This window comes from Pipra filicauda, unplaced genomic scaffold, assembly GCF_003945595.2.
Source record: "Pipra filicauda isolate LSUMZ 115617 unplaced genomic scaffold, ASM394559v2 scaffold48_size3843733_pilon, whole genome shotgun sequence".
Lineage (NCBI taxonomy): Eukaryota > Metazoa > Chordata > Aves > Passeriformes > Pipridae > Pipra > Pipra filicauda.
The window spans coordinates 1224154-1241764 of record NW_024104631.1 but is presented as its reverse complement, the minus strand read 5'-3'; the positions used below and the strand labels follow the sequence as shown (position 1 = coordinate 1241764).

Sequence of the window (17611 nt, the reverse complement as noted above, 5' to 3'; positions counted from 1 at the left end):
TTCCTTAATTACTACAGTTATAAGCATTTTACATCAATACCATTGTGTTCTGTAGCAAGGAAGTGGATAAATAGTGTTCTGAGACATTTTTACTTCAAGTACAATTTTTTTAGCATGTTCATTTTCAAGTTAAAGTGCCATCATGCATATGTTGAGGATGTTCATGAGTTGATGCATTGTACACAATGAAGCCTGAAACAAAGGTAAGAAATAGTCTTTAAAAACGGTTACTGAACTTATAGGAGCTGAGATGCACACTGTGGTTTCAAGATGAATGTAAGTTACTACACCAAGCAATTACCATACGGTACGCGCTACTTACACCTTTCCAAAATCACATTATTACTATCTTTACTGGTAAAAAAAACTCTCAGGAAATGACTTTCCATGGGTTTTCAGGTCACCAGAAACTGCTGGGCACAGACCCTGATGAAAGATGGAGGAGAAATTGTTTCTGCTTTCATCACTGCAAAATTCTTCCTTGGTGACTCTAACAGAAGACCGAAGTCAATAATGCAAATCCTAAGAAGTTTGGCCTGGGTGTGCTCAGGACAAGGTCTGCTACCATACCTTTACATAAACCTAACTACCTTCAGGCTGCAGGGAAGAAGGGAAGAAGTACTGCACTGCTACAGTTATGCTGATTTAAGTGAAGCAAATCTCTTTAGCAGATACAGCTTGATCCAAAACTCCAGTTGCTTTCAGAGTCCCATCATGAAGACAATCTTGCTACACAGTACATGCAACTTCCTTGCCTGTCTGTCTGTCTCACTGAGACACACTGTACAGGCTAATAAGCTTTCTACCATCCCAAAATGATACGGAAAACTGTCCCCCTATAGGTTAATGGTTCTGCACCTACCTTACTCTAGAAAGCTATGTAGCCATTGTAAATTAGCATACTACCATTGCTTTGAATGGGATCCACTGACTTGCATCAGCTGAATTGCCAGTTCTCTAAGGAAGGAAGAAAGATTTATTTCCAAAAGTGCTAAGGACAAATCTCCCAGCATCCCTGACAGGCAGGACACACTCCTTGTGCTGTTCATCTGGGCCCAGCTTTGGGTGGTTCAAGATTCAGCATTACTTCTCACACAAGAAAGCTGTCGTCTTATCTCCTGTACCACTCGTCTCTCTCTGGTTCTGCAAGTATGAAATAAAGAACACTACTGGCTGCCTCCCAAAGGGGTCTCAGCCTTCCCAGCAGGAAGGACGGTGACTGCGATGAGAGGGCCCCTTTACAGGGAGAGCGAAGATGGGGAAAAGGGGGGGATGGGATCTTAAAAGAATGGACAAGGATGGTAGGGACCACCCAGAAGATAAAGAAAACACGGGTTGAGGGGAAAGCTGGGGAAGCTCCTGAGCATGTACAGTAGCTAATTGTCAAATTTTAAGCACTTAGGCTTTTAAATCTCTTTTTTTTCCTCCTTTCCTTTACACACACACAGAGCAAAGGCATAGTTCACATTCAGAAGTAACAGCTTGCAAAGACATTTAAAACTAAAGCAGATTTTTAAATTTAGCACAGCTTTCTTAGTGTTTTCTAATCCTGGCTCAAAGGTTGAACTTTGTTAAAATTTGTTACAAACAAGAATGTTAAGAAGTTCCCAGACTTTGATGGGCTTTGCTAAATTTAAATCCATGGTGAAATTTTTATAGGAAATTACAGACCAAAACCAATATAGCCATAAGGAAAGACCACAGTGGTGCTCCTTGTAGCTTCTCTCTTGTAAACCTCTGCAGGATGGGTGTCACAAAACTTAGCTCCCTTTGCAAGCCCTAAGTTTCTCTCCTCCAGTGCTCTCCGGTCTAGGCTTTCCCACACAGAGTAAAGCATTCCCAAATGTGACTTTACAGCAGTCCCCAAGAGGAGAGGGGAGCTGGAGCACTGGGGCTAGGCTGGCTGCCTGAAAGCCAATTATTGTTCCCAGAGGCAAGCAGACCCACAAGGCACACTGACTCCCTGTCTCCAGAGAGAATGCATGCACAGGGTTTCTTTCCACCACCCAATATGCTTGGGCACAGAAACATTGTAATTTTGTGTTAATTGGGTCAACCCCCTACTTTAATTAAAATAAAACTCCAGACTTTTCCCGTTCTACCTCCAGTTATGTTCTATTATTGCTGCAGTCCCTTCTGTTGCTCTTGACTGGCACCCTGGATGGACTCCAAATCCGATTCATCACCTTGCCTCGCCTGGAGCTGTTGATGGGACCTTGTTACCTGCACCCAGCTCTGCTCATCCAACTCAGATGCTGCAGGACTGTGCCCTGGTTGATGAAGGCACTGCCTGTGCTGGGGTCACCATCAGTGCGTCGCCTGGCACCCTCATGGTGCAGCCCAGTTCCCTCTACTCCCTGACACTAACGACCACTGCAACTTGACAGGGACCTTCTCCTCAGCAAAGCCACCAATTAAGACTCCTGGAATATTTACTCTTTTAGCACCTGCAACTAGTGGCAATAGCAGAGACAGCCATGAAGGGTCTGCCATTTAAAACAGGTATGGTGAACACATCATCCGGGAGCATGGAAGAGACCAGAATTAAAAAGAAACTGCTATTGGAAGAAGTAGGGTATGAGGAGGCCAGTGTAGGTGAAGTCTAATGAAGCAAATGGACAGCATCTCAAAATAAAGACTTTGGGAAACATGAAGGGGCTGCACCAAAGCCTTGAGAAATGAGTAGGGAAATTGAAGGTAGTTAGAATAATGTTGGGGGCTCCTTTAGAGATAGGACCATGCATGAGGCAACCTAGTATAAGCTGTCCTTTGGTGACCAATGGAGGAATGTGTACCCAACCAGCATTGCAAGTTTCTGTGAGACACATTGACTCAGCAGAGAAAAGTATCATGTTCAGTAGGTTTTTCCCCACTGCACAGAACAAGGGAACGCTGTAGAGCAAAACCTGTCACTTGCTAGCCATCTGACATACGGGTTAGTCAAGGCTCGTCATGGTTCTGCTTTGCCAAGGTGATACAAACATGTATCTACCATATGCAACAAGGACAAGCCCCAGAGTCAGCAGGACTGTGAAGTCTGACACCAAGCTTCCCTCAAACCTTGGCTTTCATCAGACCTTCTTGGGGCCTTAACAAAGAACTGTTATACTCTTGGCACACATTTTGCAGAAATAAAACCTTAATCTGTGCCTCTTGTCCACTCCTTATCTCCTACTTCTCTGCCTGTTTTGCAAGATGACACTCATTTAATCTGGGCAGAGGAGAGATTAGAGAGGATGTCATGTCTCTAAGAAGATATATAAGTAAATGAATACACAGGTCTATCACGTACATATGCATAGGAACATCTCATGCCTAGGAATATCCAGGGCATCAAAACTGACTGCTACATAAACAGTGATTCACTACATCAGATTGAGGAGCACAGGGCAGTACTGCTTGGCAGATCTCTCCTGCTATCCCATAACCACTTGTCTAGGTCTATGAAAATTTAACACTGCATCTCATCAGAGCATGTGTGTACTCATTACTTACACACAGCAAGTTCAAAGAAACTGAAACCAATTATGAAATTAAATTTTGGACTAATCTTATTCAGGAAATCATTTAATTCAATACAAACAATCAGGTAGTATTTTATTTCCCCCAGGAAATTGTATTTCTATGCTTGCAAGAGAGAGTGAGAATAACCATTTATTGTGTCCCACAACTGAGCTGCAACACACTTTAAGTGTCTGTCTTTTTTTAGAAGGGTTTATTCTGTGCACACTGTTCAGTTAAATCACTGTACCTCTGGAACTAAAGTTGGAGTTTTACAAAGGCCATAATGCAAGCAGCATGTAATTTCAGTATATTTTACATATTTATATTCAAATATACTGAATTTAGATACATGCATATTTCCATATCTGTCCCTATCAGAGCCTCAGGAATCTTCAGTCAAGATGACTTTCAGGAATTTAATATAAAACAGGCACCAAGCAAGCTCAGTGACTGGAAATGCCACATATATAAATTTTTTTGACCATAAAAAGTGCAAAAGTTCACTCACTGTCTTAGTTTTATCCCACTCCCAATTAAAGTTGAACATTTTAACAATTATGTTCTCTAAGGTTGTTAGAAATATACATATGCAGGCTTTGTATTTTTTTCAAAGGTGCTCTAGCATAGAGCTTGTCTTGTTTTCTGCCAACGTGGATGCTATAAAATCATGCTTGATTCAGTTTACTCCTTTCCACCTCTCCCCTCCCTTCTTCCCTTTTCCTCAGCCTTATCCTCCTCCATGTTCTTGGGTGGGCAGATTCATGGGGAGACTTGGTTTTTAGTATAGCCACCACCAAGCAGTTTGCTACTCTCTTGAAGCACATCTGGGCTTTATATCAGGCCTTTAATTAATCCTCAGTGAAAGCCAAGCTATGACATTTTGACTGGGCAGGCTCCAGTTTTGGACAGGTCTTGATTTATTGCGACTGAGTCTCAACCTACTTTGATTTATTTCAGCTTTGGGGAGGAGGGCAAGAACTGAACAGAAAAAGCACTGTTGGATGCAGAACATGTGATGCACATGAAGGACCTCCAGAGTGCTGTGGCCCAAATGACAAACAGCTCAGATAATTTACAATAAAAATAAAATGAAATAAACGCAAGTGATGAAAAGATTTTGGTGAAAGAAATCACTTAAAGCAACAACAACTACTACTATCAAAACGAGCAACAACAAATAATAAAATAATTAGTGAACTAGGATCAAATTATTTGGCAGAAAGTGCCAATGAAGGAAGCTGATGCCTTATCTCTAAGTAAACAGTAAATCCCTGGTCACTCATTAGTGTTAATCATGCCTCTCATCTGCATTCAGCTAAATACAGAGAGGCAGGACCAATGTTTTCCTGATGAGTTGCTTCCAAAGAAAAGGATGTTCTGCTATTGTCTGCCAGCTTGCTTTGAGTGGATGTCCTTTTGCAGATCTCTTTCTAACCATACTGTGCATGACATGCAATGTGCCAAGTCTTTTGGACAGCGAGAACAAAGACAACCAGACCCAAACTGTTCATCTAAATAAAGCAACAAACATTACAGTAATAGTAGCCACTGAATAACAAATCCAATCTGCTCAAGGTACAAATCTTTCTTGTTTCTATGGGTAGGCCTGCTCTCTTAGGCCCTTTTTTTATTCTGTTTTAATTCAAATTCTGTTGGACAGATAACTTGGCAAGTTTATTCTGAATACTCCTGTAGCTACTTCTAATTAATTCTCATTGTGTATAAACAGAAAGGAACTTAGTATCTTGAACATTCTAATGCAACCAAGTAATTTTATTGTCTTCCTTAAGGTGTTTTTGTTAAAAATTCAAATACACTTATTTATCCCTCTCTATTTTCTCTTCACCAAGTGAAATTCAGTTTTTGTTGTTGTGTTTTTTCCCATCTAACTATGGGAAGTAGGAGATTTATGGCTCTACCAAAAGAAAAGAAAGAATGAAGTTCCAACAACTGAAAAGCAAAAAAAAAAAAAATAAAAAAAAATTGTGTAAACAAACTGGCACTTTTTATTTGCTGACACCTCTCAGGCTTTGGTGCCTAGTGAACCTCTAGCAGAAAGAATGCTTTTGTTAAAGACTGGGCACCTGCTGCTATTAAAATTTCAGTAACACCTCAGATGCTACTTCAACAGTCCCCACACACAGCCTTGGAGGACAAATCTTTGCACTCTTTTTATTCCCTGTAACACAAGACAGAAGGACCAGCAACACATACATGCACATTCAGGCTTGCTTCAAGGCATCTGCAGCTGTTACAAAGCAGAAGAGGACACACGCTGGGTATGAAAATATTATGTGGGTTGTTATTAAAAAGTCATTGTTAAAAAATTAGGTGTTAATTTTTGAGTTTCAGGGTGAAATCTGAAAGAAAGGTCTACTGTACTTGGTTGATCAGATGCGTGTGTAAGTTAAGGCCACAGTCCAATAGTGCACTTTGCCACCAGTAGGTAAGCAGTAGGATTCAAAGCTTAAGATCACTTGTGTCTTCTGCTAATTAGAAGCAACTACAAGGGTGTTCTCAATCTAATTTGTGTCACTGATGACTAGTTTTATCATTTGCAAAAAAGCTGCATTCATTTTAGCAGTGGTAGCATGACAGACCTATTTGTGCTTGTAGGTTACACAGGGAACCCACATTTGCTGTCTTCTCCCCTAACCAAGTGTGCAGGCTGAGCCTGTGCCCAATACAAAATTACTAATTCTGCAGAAATGCAAAATATTCATATGCCAGTACATGAGATCCTGCAGAGCCAATCTCTTTTAGTTTCAGGAGTAGAAGTCTAATTAGTATTAAGAACAATTCTCAAGTCAAACTTATCTACTAAACACATGCTTCCCTCATCTCTCTTCACTCTGTAAGGAAACAAACTATCAAAATCTAATGCAATGTTTGCTACTTTCTATGCATGTTTTTGTTTTGTGACCTACTCAAGTTAGAGAATTTCAGTCTCTTTTCACAGACAGAATCAAGCACAGTGGCAGCTGGCAGCTCACTTTGGCCCAAGAGCAGGTGATAAGAACACAGCATTCTGCTATAAACTAGGGTCTTAACCCCTATCTTGTATTGCCTACACATCCCTCCCATAGGAAGATGCAGTGTCAGCTGTGGTCCTTCTGAGTATAAATTCACTTTTCTCTGCCAGACAGTGCTTCTTTTAGCTGCTGTAGAACTGGTTCTGGGTGGGAGTCTAGATCCTAGCTTTCATCCTGAGTACTCCTATTTTGTTCTAGTTTACAGGCAGTTTTATTTTCTACCTTTTATCTGCCTTCATGAAATAGAAAAGTTTGTGTGATTTTTTTCCTTCCAAGAAAGTGTAATAACACTGCAAGGTCCAGCAGTACTTTCTAAAACCAACACAGCCAGAATTTGCAGTGACAAGTTAGTAGACTGTTTCACTGAAAGAGATTTTATATGAACCAGTATCCCAGTGAAAGCCATATCTAGGCAAAAATGGATCACTTTGAGATCCTACTAATAAAACTATCAGCTTAGTTATGAGTCAACTATTTTACAAGCAACTCCAGAACATAAACAACTGTTCAAGACATGGTTAAGATAGCGTTTTCAGAATTTGGATTTCCTCCCTCCGCCTTGACATATTTATGACACATTGTATTTAAATGATCAGACTGCTACAAATCAGTGCGACTAATTGCCTATCATCAGCATGCAATTTCATGACACAATTTGTTCCCAAACCTCATATGAATAAATTAAGCCAAGGGAACTGAGTCTTGTTTCTTTTTATTGCACAGTGTATTTTAAAGGTAAATGTCAAATGTGCATGATTCTGCTATTATTTAACACTGCTTTCTGTAATCACTCCAAAATTATTGTGATAATAATGATGATTAATTTACTTTTGGTTTGGGTGTACTTTTTACTCAAACTTGTTCTTTTGCCAGCTATACTTTTACACGTGCCTGTTGGTTTTACACTACCTTTCTTTAGATGTGACCTTATGAACATCAGCAACAAAAAAGCCTTCTTTAAGGGAAGTCTAATTTACTTAATTACAAGGAGTGAGCAGTTGTGCACCAATTCCATCATTCTGTCAAACTTGAGACTGAAAACTGGCACTAAGCAGGCCAGGTGAAAACTCTTTATTATGCTTCCTGGTTTTATTGGTAATGTGTTAAATGTCATTTTAATGTCTCCTGAGGTCACTTTTAGAGCCAAATTGTGGCTGTCCCTATCACAGGTGTACTGTGTAACTCTGGGCAGGCACAGAGCCTCTTTCTCTTCTGCTGGCCTCTGCCTCCCTGTGCACAAATGTATGAATGCACAATGAATGAAGTCAGGTCCCACCTAAGTCAATAATCATATTTTTAGGAGAAGATTTCACTCTGAACCAGTTCCTGCAGTTGGTTTGCATCATCCTCGGTCTTCAGGCTTCCCAAGGGGGCAATGAGGGAACTCATAGCCCTACAGTCCTCTTGGGGCTTGAGCACTTCACACATATTCTTACCCTGTATTGCTATCTGGATCAAACAGTATATTTTCTAAAATAGCACCCTTATTTTTAAGATGCCATCAAAATGTTGTACATGACATAAAAGTGTTACATTAAGCGTGCTCAGACCATAAGAACTTGCAAAAACCACCAACCAATACCAGCTTTAAATTGTTACTCAGCTGCTCTTGAAATATTTTCAAAAGGAAAAAAAAAGGTTCTTCTAGAGATGAGGCACCAGTTAGCCTGCAAAAGGTCCTTGGAAGGGAAGCTCCTTTGAGCTCTACCTTGGCATTCCCAGAAAGCAAAACACAGAAGGGCCCTGCTCTACAGCACGGTCCTCCTTGCAAACCAGTATCATTTCTTTTACCAGTACTATCAACTCAGAAAGACACATTCCAGTGGTGTATACCATGGTTATGGCATGGGAATCACTGGAAAAGGTTTACAGGGTATTAGGGGCTGAAATAAAACATCAAACAAGCATAAACATGGAACATGCACATATAGGAGCAGTGGTAATTCCCTATCTGCAGCTTGAATACAACACTCAAATACAGCCTCTGGGTATGGGGGTTTCAAGAGCAAGGCTGCCGGTAACCAGATGATAAGAGGCCAGTGCCAAGCAGCAGCCAGGCACTTCTTGGGCTTTCCCTTGTTGGGAGATGGACCTATCATGTATTGGTCTGTCAACACAGCCTACAGACCATCCTGTCTTTTGCCTCCTGACACCTTTCCAATAACCTGGGATATGCCTGTAATGTGGCAGACGGACAATTTTATACCAGCAGTGTTTTTAGTATATATCTACTTTGGATACCAGTAATAATACTGGCAATAAAATGAAAAGGGTATATTTAAAATATTTTCCCCTTGTCAATAATTTCCCTATAAAATGAATATGATATATTAAAAACTTGATGCTTGTTGAATTTAAAGCACCTCAGAGGAAGAGAGAAATTCCCACCAGATTTGGAAAAGTAGTGTCGGTCTGGAAATAAATGCAGTATAATAAATTAATGGTAAGGGGGAAAATATGCCTGTATTGCAAAAGAAATATACTGCATCAGCAATACAAAGCATTACTTTTTCTTGTAAAATAAAGCACTGTGCAGCAAGATCATATGATTTGTACCAACTTTTCATTATGTCTAAAGCAACATGTGTGCGTGGTATTGGAGCATTAGGGTTGCCTTGATAAACTGTTACGGTGTAGAGTAACATCTCACCTGCTAAAGGTTAGGGCAGAAGCAGGAGTTAATGCTCTACTAATGCAATTTACTGCTCCTTAAAGAAACCTGTAAAGTGCATGTGGAAGAAGAGAAACCTCTTCCGATATATAAAAAAAAAATCAAATCCATTTGCAGATCAAGAAATAATAATGTACAATTTGCACTAAAAAATATCAGCTTCTAAAAAGTACGAAGCTCATTATTAAGAGCACAGTTAAAGAGTAAGCAAATGTGCTTGGACTGCATTCAATTATCAAAAAAAAAAAAATCCCAATAATTTGTCCTTGCAGAGAGGCAACATTTCACATGAATAGTTAGGGATCCCCTAATTTTCTTCCTCAAATCCAGTAGCAGAGACCCTTTTAATCCCACTGCGCAACAGAAAATTTGGAAGCAGATATATGGGCCTACTCACTTAAGAAGCATCATTAAACCCCTTATTTCACTAGAAGCAATGAAATGGCCACCAAGGTTGCTAGCAGCAGGAGTTGACCAGTGCATCTGCAGGGTGTGTGAGGAAGGACAGCTGCTCAGCTCTCTTGCACCAGTCAGCCTTGACCCTCCTTCACAGGAGGAAGCGCTGGGATGGCTTGAAGGAACAACCAGCTGTTTTGCACAGCGCTCTCGTAAGCTGCAGGCACTGGATGATGTCAGGGCCCCACTGTTTACTGCATTCTCCTCTTCGATGGCTGCAGGAAAATCCACCCCAGCCAAACTGCCAAGCTGACTTGGGGCGGGGGCTAAGAAGACACTAATGTCACTCACCTACCTTGCAAATGTAATGCACCTCATACTCCTGAGGAAAGACACAATTGCTTTTAGTGCAGAAATCACGTGGAGAGAAAGGAGTCAAGCACAAGACAGCAATAAGCTTTCTTCACATACTTAACCTGGTAACCAAGTGAACCACCCCTAGGGAAAGCTTAAAATCGGCCAAAGAAGGCCAACTGGAAAGTTCAGCTGCTCTATCTTTGGATCATTAATGTTGGTTGTTAGGTCAAGGCTTCATCCAAAAACACCTACAGCTAAAATTCAAGTATTTCTGCTACAACTAAAAGTGGCATATTAAGTGCACCCTGTGGATTTGGGGAATGTTTCCCACTCAAACAAACAAAAAAATGGTATTTCTTTTCTGTACCCAGATCAGGAAAGAACAGTCACTCTGCTGATAACCAATCTTCTTAATAATGCATAGAATATTAACAGCTAGAGTACAATAAAAGTGAGCCCTGACATTTTAATTTACCCTCTAAAACATTTCTTCTTTCAGTGGAATGACCTGAAATTGTTGGAGGGCTAAAAACTTTGGTTTTGGGAATGCACTGCCCGTGCTATTTTACTGGCTTAATTTCAAATGAAAACAATTACTGTATAGTGAGGATGCTGCCACACAGACATAACAACACCATTAACTATTTTTGACTTCCAGTGTAAATTGAACCATTATGGGGTTTTAAAAATGTCCTCATTAAATTTTAATGATCTGTTTTAAGGGAGTTTTCCCCCTTATTAAAATTCAAACCAACTATGCTATAGAGCTTTCTCAGAATGTGGTATGATACTCTAAGACTCAAATAAACCTGTAAATCATAGATTAGTTAATAAAGAGAAACTATATGGATTATTACAGGTGGGGCTGGTAGCAGTACCTGTTATTAAAGTTACCTAACATTTAGCAATAAAAGATGCTGCTTCCCATTCTTTAAAATGTTGCCAAATACCAACTGATTGAATAAAAAAATTTCTGAGTTCAAAGGTAGACATACTTGGTTGGTTTTATTTTCTTTCTTTCTTTTTTTCCCCTCATGATAGGAAAAAGAGCAAAGAAAGAAAGGAAAAAGTCAATTGAAGTGATTCAGCTCATTAAAGAATACATTTCATTTGTATTAGTTCTCTCATAAACTTCAATATTTTTTTTCCATGAACTAGAGGTTTCCTTATTGTACAGTAAGTATTTGAAATTTTGCATGCAGAGGGCTAGGGAATTTTTATGAGAACATTTCCTTCAAATTTGCCTTGAACGTGCCCAATTCATAAACTTTATGTGGACTACAATGGGGAAAAAATGTTGAAATCATGATTTACACACACTTAAGAGAGACTTGTGAGACCTTTGCTGGTTAATTTTGGGAAGATTCACCTTATGGCAAACACACTCCATTCCATGATGGGGCAGTGGTTTCACTCCAGGCGGAGCTGCAGCCTTGAGCAAGCTCTCTGGTGTATTCACTCCCTGGGTCCAGGCAATCTCATCTCCCTCGTGAGATTCATCTCTTTCCCACAGTCTCATCTGTAGTTGCCCCAAGTTAAAATTACCACGAGACTGACTGGAAGACGGAACGGACCCATTTTTAAAAAGCCTGGCTTGTTTTCACCCTAGTGTTATATTGCCATCTGCTAATGAGTAAACACTGTCCTGCAGCATGCACTGACGTGGACTGCAATGATGGTGTATATATACTGCATTATGTAGTCTCTCTGCTGACATTCATATGTTTTCTACTGACCTTATAACAAGTAAAAGTACAGCTCCTAAATGTGGACCCTGTAATAATTTTACTTGGGTTTTCAAGTATTGTCAGACAGAGCAGAAATCTAAAATTACAGGAACACAGTGTGCATTTACAGTTACTTATGTAAAGTGCCTTAATTTGGTATTTTCAAGAAGAACACACTACAAAAGCAGAATTTGTCAGGAGAACTCTTATATTTGTATTATTTGATGGAAGAGATACTGCATTCAATTTACAATGGCAAAATAGGTCAGTCTCAGAAATATGACAACAATACATAATTTATCAATCTGGAAACCTTATACTTGAAAGAAGCCTTAGTCTAACCTTTCCATCACTCCAATTGAATTGTAGGACCACCACTGTAACAAGACTACTTAGAAAACCACCAGGGTGGCCTTGATAATAATACACATATCATTGTTGAGACACAGGAAACTAAACCAGATGGTTTTGCTGAGGAAAGCATTTTTTTTTTGGCTTTGTAAATCCTAAAAACACTAATAGGTCAAACATGAAAGTGGTGAAAAAGAAAGTTAAAGGAAAATCTATGCAAATAATAAAAAAGAAAATCTATTTACATATATGTTTCCCTCACAGAAAATACATCTGATAGAAAATAAAAAGGGAAAAATGTGCTATAGTTCTGAAATAGATCAGGATAGTTTTCTGAAAGGACAAGAAGTCTAACAACAACACTTACAGTTGGACTTACAGTCTACCACTGTTGCTGGAAATCAATACCATATGATGTGTATTAGAACACCTACATATTGTAATTAATACCCTTTTCTTTCTTCATTTTTATGTTTTAATTATGGAGACTATTCCTGTCTATTGTAATAAACTACTTACTTTCACGCAGAATCTCTTATTACCAATCATATAAAATTTAACGAGAAAATAGCACATACATGAAATTCAAAATAATTTTCACAAAAATCATCCAGGCACAGAAACATACTGTCCCTTAGAGGTGTTCAAGGAACAACTGGACGTGGCACTCAGTTCTCTGATCTAGTTGACAAGGTGGTGATCAGTCACAGGTTGGACGTGATGATTTCTGAGGTCTTTTCCAACTTCATTGATTCTGTGGTTCTGTGATATTCAGGTTGTGTATGTGTGTGCATGAGCACATGAATAAAGTGTGTTCAAATTTTCTCATTTATGCTGTAATTATTTAGAATCATATTATTTACAGACTTCAGCATTTCAAAAACCATGAAGGACTTGGTTTAGGTTTCTTTTTCTTTAATGTAAACAGCATCCACATGAGTAAAATTAAGATGATAGTCAGAGTATGTTACTCTGTTGGGAATTGCAACTATTCCTAATAGTCAAGAATTCTAATCTAAATTACACACACTGAAAGAAATGCATTGTAAGGTCTTTTATTGTGCAGTCTTATTTACAAAAATGTAAGCCTTTATTTAGCATTAAAAGGAAACTTTTACTATCACAGTTATTCTAAAACATGTTCTCTTTTTGTAAGGGAAAGTTTGCCCATATTTTCAAAATCTGAAAGAAGATGCTTGAGATTTATACCTCCACTTGCTGGCACCAAATCATGCTCTAACAGAAAGAAAACATAATTATTTAAATTTCAACTTTTTCTCTGCTTGTATGGGAGAATGGAGAAGAAATGTACACTGAGCTTCACTCTATGCTTATAATTTGTGACAGTTCATTTTAGTACCTCTCAGAAATAGCTTTGGAAAAAATGTTTGGTCTTCAGTTCCACTCTGAAGTTTTTGACTAAAATCAGAGAGTTAAGAGTGGTTTCTGAAGCCAGATGTCAAGGGGGGCCACAGATGCCCTACTGAGCCTAGGGAGCCTGATGGAGCCTACCTGGACAGCAATAAAGAGAGAGAAATTATGTCAGTGTCTCACAGGATCCGATCTTGATTCTGCATGAGACATGGTGGGGAGACACCAGTTTTGTGGCCAGTGATGTCATCTACCGCTTCAAATCAAGACTTGAGCTCTTTTGTAGTGCTGGAATATTGTTGAGGTGCAATATGTACAAATAATTTACTAAAACAATGGTAGCATGAATTGCCCTTGGAAATCCACTTATCTATGTCTTTTCCCTATAGACTCAACCAGAGGGAAGACAATCTTTTCTTCTTGGACCTGCTCTTCCAGCTCTCTTGTTGTGTCATGAGGAAGTGGCTACATTGCAATGCCAGTGCCTGTTGGTCAGCGCTGGGAGAACTTTACTGAGACCAGCTGAAACTGTGCTGTGGCCACTTAGGCTGCCTGTGTCGTATCCTGAGAACTGGATCATTATTTGCGTGGATGATTGATTGAACATATTACCATGGTCAAATGCCCCTTCCTTTATCCTGGACACATCATATCTCCACATGACCAAAGTATTTACATGAGGAAATCAAAGAATATTCTGTCCTTGGCAAATGCATACTTACTTCAGGAAGATATTGCTTTCTCAACAGTCTCATTCTTTCAGCATGAGACTTAGTTCTACATTAAAGATTTTTAAACTATTAGAAAGAATCTAAAGTGGAATAGTCATTGTCTCATTGTCTTTAATATACATGCTTCCAGAAAAGATAATGCTTCAGCTAGTACCACCTGTCAAGAGTTTAATGAACAGTCAGTAGTGGTTCCAAAGTCTATCACATTTTTCTCCTAAAGGTTCATACAGGCCTTTCTGCTCTCACAATTACTTCACTTAGATGGAAGCAATAACCAGTTCAGTGGATAATCACATCCACTGGAGCAGATTTGATTTTATTTGAAGATAAGTTTGGCTTAAAAGAGCCATCAGTTATCCCAGCTCAGGCAAGCTGATGGAAAGAAAATGTTCTCAATTGGAAATACACAAAATACTAAAACAAGTCCATCACTGAGAGTTTGAAATTATTTCTTAACTTTTATTAGAAGATTCTTCTTTATTACTCATCATCATGGCTAGGCTTCGCGAATGAAGATTTGGAAACTAAAGAAGACTTTGAACATAAAAATGAAGCGGTAAGAAAGGAAAAACTTTTTCACTTCAGTCCATAACAAAAAGGTAACCCCATTTAGAAACATGTCTTGAGTTCATGAGGCAATCTCATAACTGTAGGAGGTATTGATAGTTACATGGACAGATACAACTGACTTTCTTTTTACAACCAACAGTCCTTAACAAAGCCAGACTCTCACAAACAAGAATTCAGCTGGGATGGCGAAAGGATTAATCAGAAAAAACTTCAAGTCTTAGCAGACTAAGGTAAAATGTATCTCAAAAGACAACATATTCTTAACACTATAAGAAAACAACAAAACAGAACTAGATATGCCTTGGTCAACAGTCTTGCTGGCTGACTCCTTTTCTTATGCACAAGAGTAAAGTAAAATTTTAAATAATTCTGTCTGGCAAGAGTTTTTATACTTAAACATACACACGAACATACAAGAAGGGATTTCCCATAACAGAAATGGTAGCAGTTGTTTTCAATGGTCAGTTTCTGCCCATTAGAGTGGTGAATAGGAAAATCATGAATAAAAGACCAGGTGATGCTGACTAGAGATTAAAACGAAGACTAGATTTTACTATATCAACTTCAGTGGGCACAAAATTGTTTAAGACAATAAAAATGACTGCATTTTCTTATGCATTTTAATTGCAGAGTAAAGTATGAATCAGCACCAGTACATATTTAAAAAAAAGCAAAATAAGAGTAAGATGGAAAGTCTCTCTTCAAGCAGTTTCTTAATATACTTGGTTGGCTTGTACAATAACTTACTATATTACTTATTTATAAACTATTCTCTTTTGCTTTGATTGTTTTCTTTTACATTATTTAAATATAAATTAATGGAAGCTGATTCCCATACATTCAGAATACCAAATGCACCGTGATTTCACCACTAATGTAGGCCCGTACTTAATTCTAAACATTTGACTAGACATGTAATTAATTTAATTGGTGCCAATTATGACCAAATTATGAGTCCTCTGTAATTATTGCTTCAAATACTGCTGGATTTCTATTGAAGGCAAGAGAGAATATTTCTGATCTGTGCAAATACTTAAAGATTATTAAAACCGTTATCTTTGACTTGTTCTGTTAGTTTTGTAAGACCTATATTGGTAGGCTTTTCCTGCATTTATCAATGCAGTATTTCCGCTGTCTGCACAACACTGAGGTGTAGGCAGCACAACTGCAGAAGGCAGTCTGATCATCAGCGAGTGATAAAGAGGAAACCGAAGGAAAGGAAGAAAAAGCCTCAGCTGTTGAACTGTAATATGAACATGCTCTTTTTCCACAGGGTAGGAGGGCTTTGCAGAGGTACCTGAACAGGCTGGATCAATGGGCTGAGATCAACGGTATGAGGTTCAACAAACCTAAGTGATGGCTCCTACACTTTGGCCAAAGTAACCCCATGCAGTTCTACAGGCTGGGGTTAGAGTGGCTGGAAACTGGCCCAGAGGAAAAGGACCTGGGGATGATGCTTGGAAGTCAGCTGAACATGAGCCAGCAGTGTGCTCAAGTGGCCAAGAATAGCAATATTGTGTCCAGCAGGACTAGGGAAGTGATTCTTCCCCTGTACTTGGCAATGGTGAGGCTGCACATCAAGTACTGTGTTCAGTTCTGGGACCTCGATTTAGGAAGGACATTGAGGTGCTGAAGTGGTTCCAGAGAAGGGCAACAAAGCCAGTGAAGGGTTTGTAGCACAAGTCCTGTGAGGAGAGGCTGAGGGAGCTGGGGTTGTTTAGCCTGGAGGAGGCTCAGGGGAGACCTCATCACTCTCTACAGCTACCTGAAAGGAGGTTGTAGCCAGGTGGGGGTTGGTCTCTTCTTCCAACATAGTCTTATGCATCAGGGAAGGTTTAGGTTGGACATTAGAAAGAATTTCTTCACGAGAAAGGGTGATTAGATACTGGAATGAGATGCCCAGGGAGGTGGTGTACCATTCCTGAAGGTATTTAAGGGAAGACTGGACGTGACACTTCACTGCCATGGTCTAGTTGACATGGTGGTGTTAGGTCATAGGTTGGACTTGATGATCTCAGAGGTCTTTTCCAACCTATTGATTCTGTGATTGTGTGATTGATGGGCATTTTTTAATGTTAAATGTTAAAAGTTAAATGTTAAAGTTAAATGTTTTTAAGATCTATATTTATTTGAAATAAGACTCTTGGGTGAGGAAAATCTGTATGATTTCTGAGGAAATGTGTATGATTCCTTCTGTTTTATAAATGGCATAGAAATGACACAGACTCTTAAGGCTTGTTATTGAACCAATAATCAAAAATACCTGGCAGATGGTCTGCAACAAATAAAAGGTACATTACCATCACAAAGCAAAACAGTACACAGAAGATTCATATGTCAACAGCACTGATATATTGTTTTTCCTCTTCCAACTCAGTGGCATTGATCCTTATCTCAAATATCATCCCATGAGACTTGTGCTGGATCACAGCAGAGTAAAAATTAAGAAAGAGGTAGCAAGAGGCAGCAGATATTTCTGCCAATATGTTAAGTGTTACCACTGTAATTTTAGATTGAAAATTTTTGGTGTGGGATTATCAATTTTAATGTCTACTTATTTCTATTCTATTCTCTTCAAACACTGAATGGAATCCTTTCTTTCTAATGAGTTGGACTTCCCAGTTTTCATTCACCAGCACAATGCTGCTGTACCCTGTGCATGCAAGTGGCAGTTCAAGTTCCAGAACAAAAGCCTAATCAAACACATATTCCAACTGTTCTCCACCGATATGAACTTATGTTTGAACCTCAAACTTCTGAATTGCCTGTTATTAAAGCTAACCCCAACCCATCCCTTGGTGGGCACATACATGCTTCAGTGCAGGAACACTCTTCCCTACTTTACTGTATGCAAAGGATTTTGCCCAAAATCATACTGGCCTTTGTAACCACCAGACATTC

At 39.1% G+C, this 17611-nt stretch overlaps 1 protein-coding gene across 1 annotated transcript in view; it reads right to left on the bottom strand.

Annotated features, from left to right (window-relative positions):
• The window catches only part of GMDS (GDP-mannose 4,6-dehydratase), a 418605-nt gene that overhangs the window by 209508 nt on the left and 191486 nt on the right, over positions 1–17611 (bottom strand). The window lies entirely within an intron of this gene.